The sequence below is a fragment of the Zingiber officinale genome, chromosome 7B (assembly GCF_018446385.1).
Source record: "Zingiber officinale cultivar Zhangliang chromosome 7B, Zo_v1.1, whole genome shotgun sequence".
In the NCBI taxonomy this organism is placed as follows: Eukaryota; Viridiplantae; Streptophyta; class Magnoliopsida; order Zingiberales; family Zingiberaceae; genus Zingiber; species Zingiber officinale.
Window position 1 is genome coordinate 63,685,057 of NC_055999.1, and position 6,885 is coordinate 63,691,941.

A 6,885-nucleotide genomic window follows, 5' to 3' on the forward strand; every position below is an offset into this window, starting at 1 on the left:
CTATAAAACAAACCTCCTTTCGTTCCTTTGGGATAACCTATAAATAGGCAAACTTCTGTACGAGATTCCAACTTATCAGTATCTTCCTTCAGCACATGTGCTGGACTACCCCATATCCGAATATGACTCAGACTAGGCTTACACCCATTCCACAATTCCATGGGAGTAGAGGGTACTGATTTAGAAGGTACCAAGTTCAAAATGTACACTACCATTTCTAAAGCATATCCCCAGAATGAATTTGGTAATTCTGAATAACTCATCATCGATCTAACCATTTCCATAAGAGTCATATTCCTTCGTTCTACCACACCATTCTGTTGGGGTGTACCAGGTGCAGACAATTGGGATTGAATCCCAACCTCTGATAAGTAATTCTAAACTCTCCTGAGAGGTACTCACCACCACGATCAGACCATAGTGTCTTGATACTTTTACCGTGATTTTTCTGTTGGATCGAGACCGCGCTAGAGGGGGGGGGGTGAATAGCGCTCGTGGCTAAAATCGTTCGATTATCGGAATCGTAAAACGTAAGAGTTAATGCATCGGAAATTAAGTTAAGAGACACAGACACGAAGGAGTTACTTCGTTCGGAGCCTAAGGTGACTCCTACTCGAAGGCCCGCGATCCTTGATCGCTTTCGGTGGGCAACAACTATAAATCCGTTAAATAGTTACAGATTGCAAGTACAATAACTAATAAAATATACCAACAATAATGTAGAATCGAAAAGACTGAGCTCCGGGTCGTCGGGGTGTACTTGCAGCACTTCAGGATGGTCGTATTCGCAGCACGTTGCAGAAGATCGCTTTAGAAAGTTGTTCTTTTTGAAGCTGCACCTCAACCCTCCTTTTATATGCGGTTCCGGGCGCCTGGATCCCTTCCAGGCGCCTGGAGTGTGACGTGGCCAACCAACCAGGATGCTCCACGTGGCGAAGTCGCGCAGGGGATAAACTTTGGTCCCGGGCGCCCGGACCTGTTCCGGGCGCCCGGACACTCTTTTTCCAGCAGGTTCCTCACCTGCAAACAAAGGTTAGTCCGAGCAAAATACCCTGCAAGACAGTGTTAGAATATGATAAAACATAGTAAGGAATAAACGACAGTCTTCGGACTGTCCGAGTCTGACTTTGGATTCCCATCCGGAAACCCTAGGTCGACCCGACGCCTACTGTTCCCTCTGCGGGGAACGCGTCCTCACCTACTCCACTCAGGAGATTTACCTGTTGCCAGTCGATCCTCCAGATCGACTGGACTTTTGCTCAGCACTCGACGCTTCCGGACTTTCTGCTGGACATCCGCTTCCCGGCCAGTCCAGTCTTTCACCTGGTTCGCGACACCAGGACTTTTCACCTAGGGTTACCACCCCTAGGACTTTTGCCTGAAGCCATCGACCTGCCAAGACTTTCCGCATAGGGTTACCACCCCCTATGACCTAGGGTTACCGCCCCCTAGGGTTTTCCCTTTGCCTAACCGCAGCTAGGACTTTCCTGAAATCCTCAAGTAGACTTGTTAGACTAAAAAACATCTTAACTTTGAATTCTTTGCCGTTATCAAAACACGAGTTCGATCGTCGGATGTTTCTCGCACCAACAATCTCCCCCTTTTTGATTATGGCAACACAAATTCAAAGTTAAGTAAACAAGCGAATAGATAGTCATTTTAAACATAGGCAAAATTTGCTAAGTATAGATGAACAAGGTAACTAAAGTAAATTTTGCCCTATATACTCCCCCTTAAGTTTTGGCTCCCCCTTAACTTTTGCTCCCCCTTAATTTTTAACTTGAATTTTATATTTTTAACTTGAATTTTATATTTACTATATTTTTGCTACTCTCCCCCTTTGCCATAACTCAAAAAATGGGCAATGTGTAAGGGGTTGTACATGATTAAAGTTAGCAATATTCAACAGAGTTTGGAAGTTAAGCTCAATTGGAATTTAAGTTTTTAGGACCAGATTATTCATTTAAGTTCAGTTGGTCCTTAAGTCCAAGCACAAGTCATGTTTATATATTAGGTATCAGAGCCATAGAGAACAAAACATTCTTGAAAAAGAAATTGAGTATCTTTTGCCAACTGTCTAACCTTTAGTTACTTGCTGATTGTCTATAGGACAATAGCTTTTACTAGGTTAGTCAAGTTAAGTTATTTAGGTCCAGATAGACTTGACTAGAGCTGGAGAACTTTAACTTGATTATTGTTTATTGCATATTTAACGCCGAGACTCATATTGATGCACAGATATAAGCATTCTTGAGTCCAGGCTATACCCTATGCATCTCACACCATTCTATGTTTTTCAATCACAATCAAGGTAAACCTAGGTGTTTGTGAGATGCTCTGGCTTAATTCTAGGGGAACATGATATTTAGAGGGAAAGGCTAGGCTAATTCCAGCTTTTGAAAGTCTATTAAAATTGGAGTTTTGAAAACTGTTTTTCCTAGAATTTATAAAAAAATGTGACTAAAAGACTAATTTATTAGATTAAGGTATAGTTAATCAAGCCTGAAGTGAAACTGTCCATTAGACTAAAAAGTCGATATAGATACAAGAGTCATAATAGAGCTGCTACAAGCTGTACTAGAGTCATAATAGAGCAACAGTAGGAGCTACTGAGATGATGAGGGAGGTGGTCCGGAACCCAGCGACCGGAGTAGTGTCAGGATCTCAGTGTGACGAGCTCGGTCGTCCTCTCGTAGATCTCGACGCAAGTCGGAGAGCTCCTGTCGTACGTCTCGTCGTAAGTCGGAGACCTCCTGTCGAACCTCTCGTCGAAGATCAGAGACCTCTCGTCGCATGGACTGATGAAACTCGGAGTTCTCATGCCGGAGACTCGACATAGTCCTCTCTAGTCCGGAGACTCGATCAGCGAGAGTGCGGGGAGCTGGGTGTGGTGCTCGAGGAGGTGGTGGGGCAGCCTCCTCAGGAAATAGTGCCAACATGAACTCATCATGCTCTGCCTCCTCCGCCTGCTGGTGCTGTGCCCCCCTACGCCAGGACATGGTACCCTCATCGTCTATATGGATATTCGCTAGGGAAAAGTTCCTAGCTCCTATGATGTCAAACTCGGTCATGTAGCGAATGTCACCTCTGGTGACGTCAATGTGTAATGAGGACATGTAAGCTGTCAGAATATGACAATAAGGCATATGTACTCGTCTGCTGGTCACGTAAATGATAGTTGAAAAGATGTGAAGACTGATGTCTATATCTAACCTCTGACACAGGGCATAGAGCAGGAAGGAGTGAAATGGACGCATCACCGCAATGTCGTGAGTGGTAAGCGGTAGAATATAAAGTACTAGAACCCTATAAAGGGCGTAGTCCTGAATTCTAAGGTTAAGTGACCTAAACTGGGTCTCAGTGGGATCACGCTGGTCCTCAAAGAAGGACGAATAGATCGTATCAAGGGTAATATGTGAGTAGGGATCTCCAAAAGGTAGCTCCCTAGGAGGGTAGCATAAAAAGGTGCATGGTGACTCTCGTAACCCTAGAAACTCACGAATGGTGGTGGGAGATAATGTGATATCCGTGCTAGCTGCCCTAGTGGTATAGGAGTAGTCGTCTACTTTCACTAGGTTGTTGTAAAATTCGGCACATAAACTTATGTTTACTGCGCTGGCGCACTCAACTAGGTTTCGCAGCCTATAGTGGTTTATAGTCTCGGAGACTGGAATACAAGAGCGTAAAAAGAACGATCTGTCTATACATTTGGTTCTAATGGCCATGTAATTTGTTGACATAAACTTAATCCTAAGTTCGTCGGTGGGAAACCTAGGGTCAATGCTAGGGGTAGAGGGCCCAGCACCAGAATTAGTACGCTTCCTAAATTTGAAACTAATATTATACTAAGGTAGAAAGAAAAAAAATTATAAAAATAAATTTTAGGAGGGGATAGAAATTTTACCGAGGAGCCATTGTTAGAAACTTTAGAACTGACGACCTCGGTTGAGTCACGACTTCGTATCAACCTCGGAAAAAAATTTTAATTTTGAAAGTCTTCGCAGAGAAGCCAAGATGAGGCTCAAGGAAAACTTGGGTGAGGGTAGGGGGCGCCTGCTGCCCCCTATATATAAGAGAGTCCGGGCGCCCGGACGTGTTCCGGGCGCCCGGGGTCGTGTGAGGCGGGGCGCCCGGGATTGTTGCGGGCGCCCGGGGTCTGAATACCGGGGGCGCCTGCCCCCGGTTTTTGACCGTGGTATATGTATATTATTATTATTAATGCTTTAATTTTTAATTTAATCTTAATGCAAGTATGATTAAAGATGCTTAAATCAACTTGATTCTTAACCATCTTTAATTGAGAATTAATTCAAATTTTGAAATTGAGTTTGAAATAATTTGGAATTTGGGTTTAAAATAATTTTGAAATTCATTTTGAAAAAAATTTTGAAAAGATTTTTAAATAATTTTGAAAAGATTTTTAACTTTGAAATTAATTTTGAAAAGATTAATAATTTTGAAATTAATTTTGAAAAGATTTTTAAGTAATTTTGAAATTAATTTTGAAAAGATTTTTAAATAATTTTGAAATTGATTTTTAAATAATTTTGAAATGATTTTTAAATAATTTTGAAATGATTTTGAAAAATATTTTTAAGTAATTTTGAAATGATTTTTAAATAATTTTGAAATGATTTTGAAAAAGATTTTTAAATAATTTTGAAATGATTTTTAAATAATTTTTAAATGATTTTGAAAAAGATTTTTAAATAATTTTGAAATGATTTTTAAATAATTTTGAAATTGATTTTTGAAAAGATTTTAAAGTAATTTTGAAAAGATTTTTAAGTAATTTTGAAATTCATTTTGAAAAGATTTTTAAGTAATTTTGAAATTAATTTTGAAAAGATTAATAATTTTGAAATTCATTTTGAAAAGATTTTTAAGTAATTTTGAAATTAATTTTGAAAAGATTTTTAAGTAATTTTGAAAATATTTTTAAATAATTTTGAAATGATTTTAAAAAAGATTTTTAAATAATTTTGAAATAATTTTTAAATAATTTTGAAATTGATTTTTGAAAAGATTTTTAAATAATTTTGAAATTTGTTTGAAAAAACAATTTTATTCCTTAGTCATCTCACCCGATCTACATTGTCAATCAGGGAATCCTATAATTGATATGAGATGACTTGAGGTTCAATTTACAGGTTTAGTTTAACTTTGTGTTAGATTCAGGTTTAGCTTTGGGTTTAACAAGTAGGCATTCTTTGGATAAACTTCTGGGCTATGGTGAGTCACAAGGAACTCATTAAAGTAACCATGCCTTCGAGGTTTCCCAAATAGTCCTACCCACTGAACTTAATACTAACCCTTGGTCTAACTAGTTAGGATCCATTTAAGGGTAGTTTCGGTCAGTTCCACTTGGCCAAATGCACCAGGTCGAAGCCATATCTTCCTAGACATGCGATGCCCAAGTTTCCCTAACGTACTATCATCCAAAAATTTCACCAGTACTGTCTTTCAAGTTAAATCTAACCCTTTTTAATCTATCCTTAATTACCCTACCGGGTAGTCTACTCTTGTTTTACCCATTCCGGGTAAATTAGGTTCAGTTACCCTGTCGGGTAGTTCAGTTGGAGGTGCCAGCTAGTTTGGATCCTCCATCTACTTTTCACAATTTCGATTTGTTGAATTTTGAATTTGTTTTTTAATTTCGAATTTTGAATTTTGAATTTGATTTTTTAATTTTAGTTTTTTAATTTAATTTCGAATTTTGAATTTGATTTTTTAATTTAATTTCGAATTTTGAATTTTGAATTTGGTTTTTGATTTAATTTCGAATTTTGAATTTTGAATTTGGTTTTTAATTTTAGATTTTTAATTTAATTTCAAATTTTTAAATTATGAATTTGATTTTTAATTTTAGATTTTTAATTTAATTTCGAATTTTGAATTTTGAATTTTGAATTTGATTTTTAATTTAATTTCGAATTTTGAATTTTGAATTTGGTTTTTAATTTTTTTTTTTAGATTTTTAATTTAATTTCGAATTTTTAAATTAAGATCGTTTTCATTTTAGCTTTCCCTGGATCACGGCCTCGATATGGTCTGTCGAGGTAGTATATTTGATCATTCGGAACCCAGTATTGGCCAAGTCCAATTTGATTGATCAATTTGGACTTGGGGACCCATGCTTGGACTGATTTACTACTTTGTTTGTTTATTAAGGATAAATAGGATTTATATTTCTTTTTATATCCTAGCCCAGTTCTATTGTAGACAGCTCTTTGTGTCTCAAGAATTAGATCCAAATTCTTGGAGCCCAGAGAGAATTTTTCTAAAGTAATTTTTAAATCTTTTAACTGATTTTTCAGATTTAAATTTTCTTTCTCAAGTTGTTGTACTTGAGTTGAATCTTCAGTTAAAGGTTTTGATTTAGTTACTTCTTTAAGAATGGTTACCTCTTTTAAAAGTGACTTAATTTTCAAATTTGACTTGGCTAATTTGCGAAGTAAATAATTGACTAAATTATTAAGCCTAGGAATACTTACAGCGGAGTCTGGCCCTTCGGAAACGGATGCGGATCCGTGGCTTTGCTCGGAGTCGGCTTCTGACTCGCTCTCGAATTCTGGTCCCGGGCCATCAATGCGAGTAAACTCGTTTGGTCGAGTTCGTCGTCTTCGTCCTCCGAAGAAGATTCGTCCCAGGTTGCCTTTAGGACTTTCCTTCTTCTTTGCTTCTTGGCTTCCTTTTGATTGGGGCAGTTGGCTTTTATATGCCCCTTTTGGTTGCACCCGTAGCAAGTGACTTCGAACTTTGTCTTTGAGTTCTGTTGAGCCTCCTTGGATTGAACTGCCTTCTTCAGATCTTTCTTGTTGAAGCCCTTCTTCTTCTTGTAGAGTTTCTTTACAAGATTCACAAATTCGCTGGCCAGTTCATCTT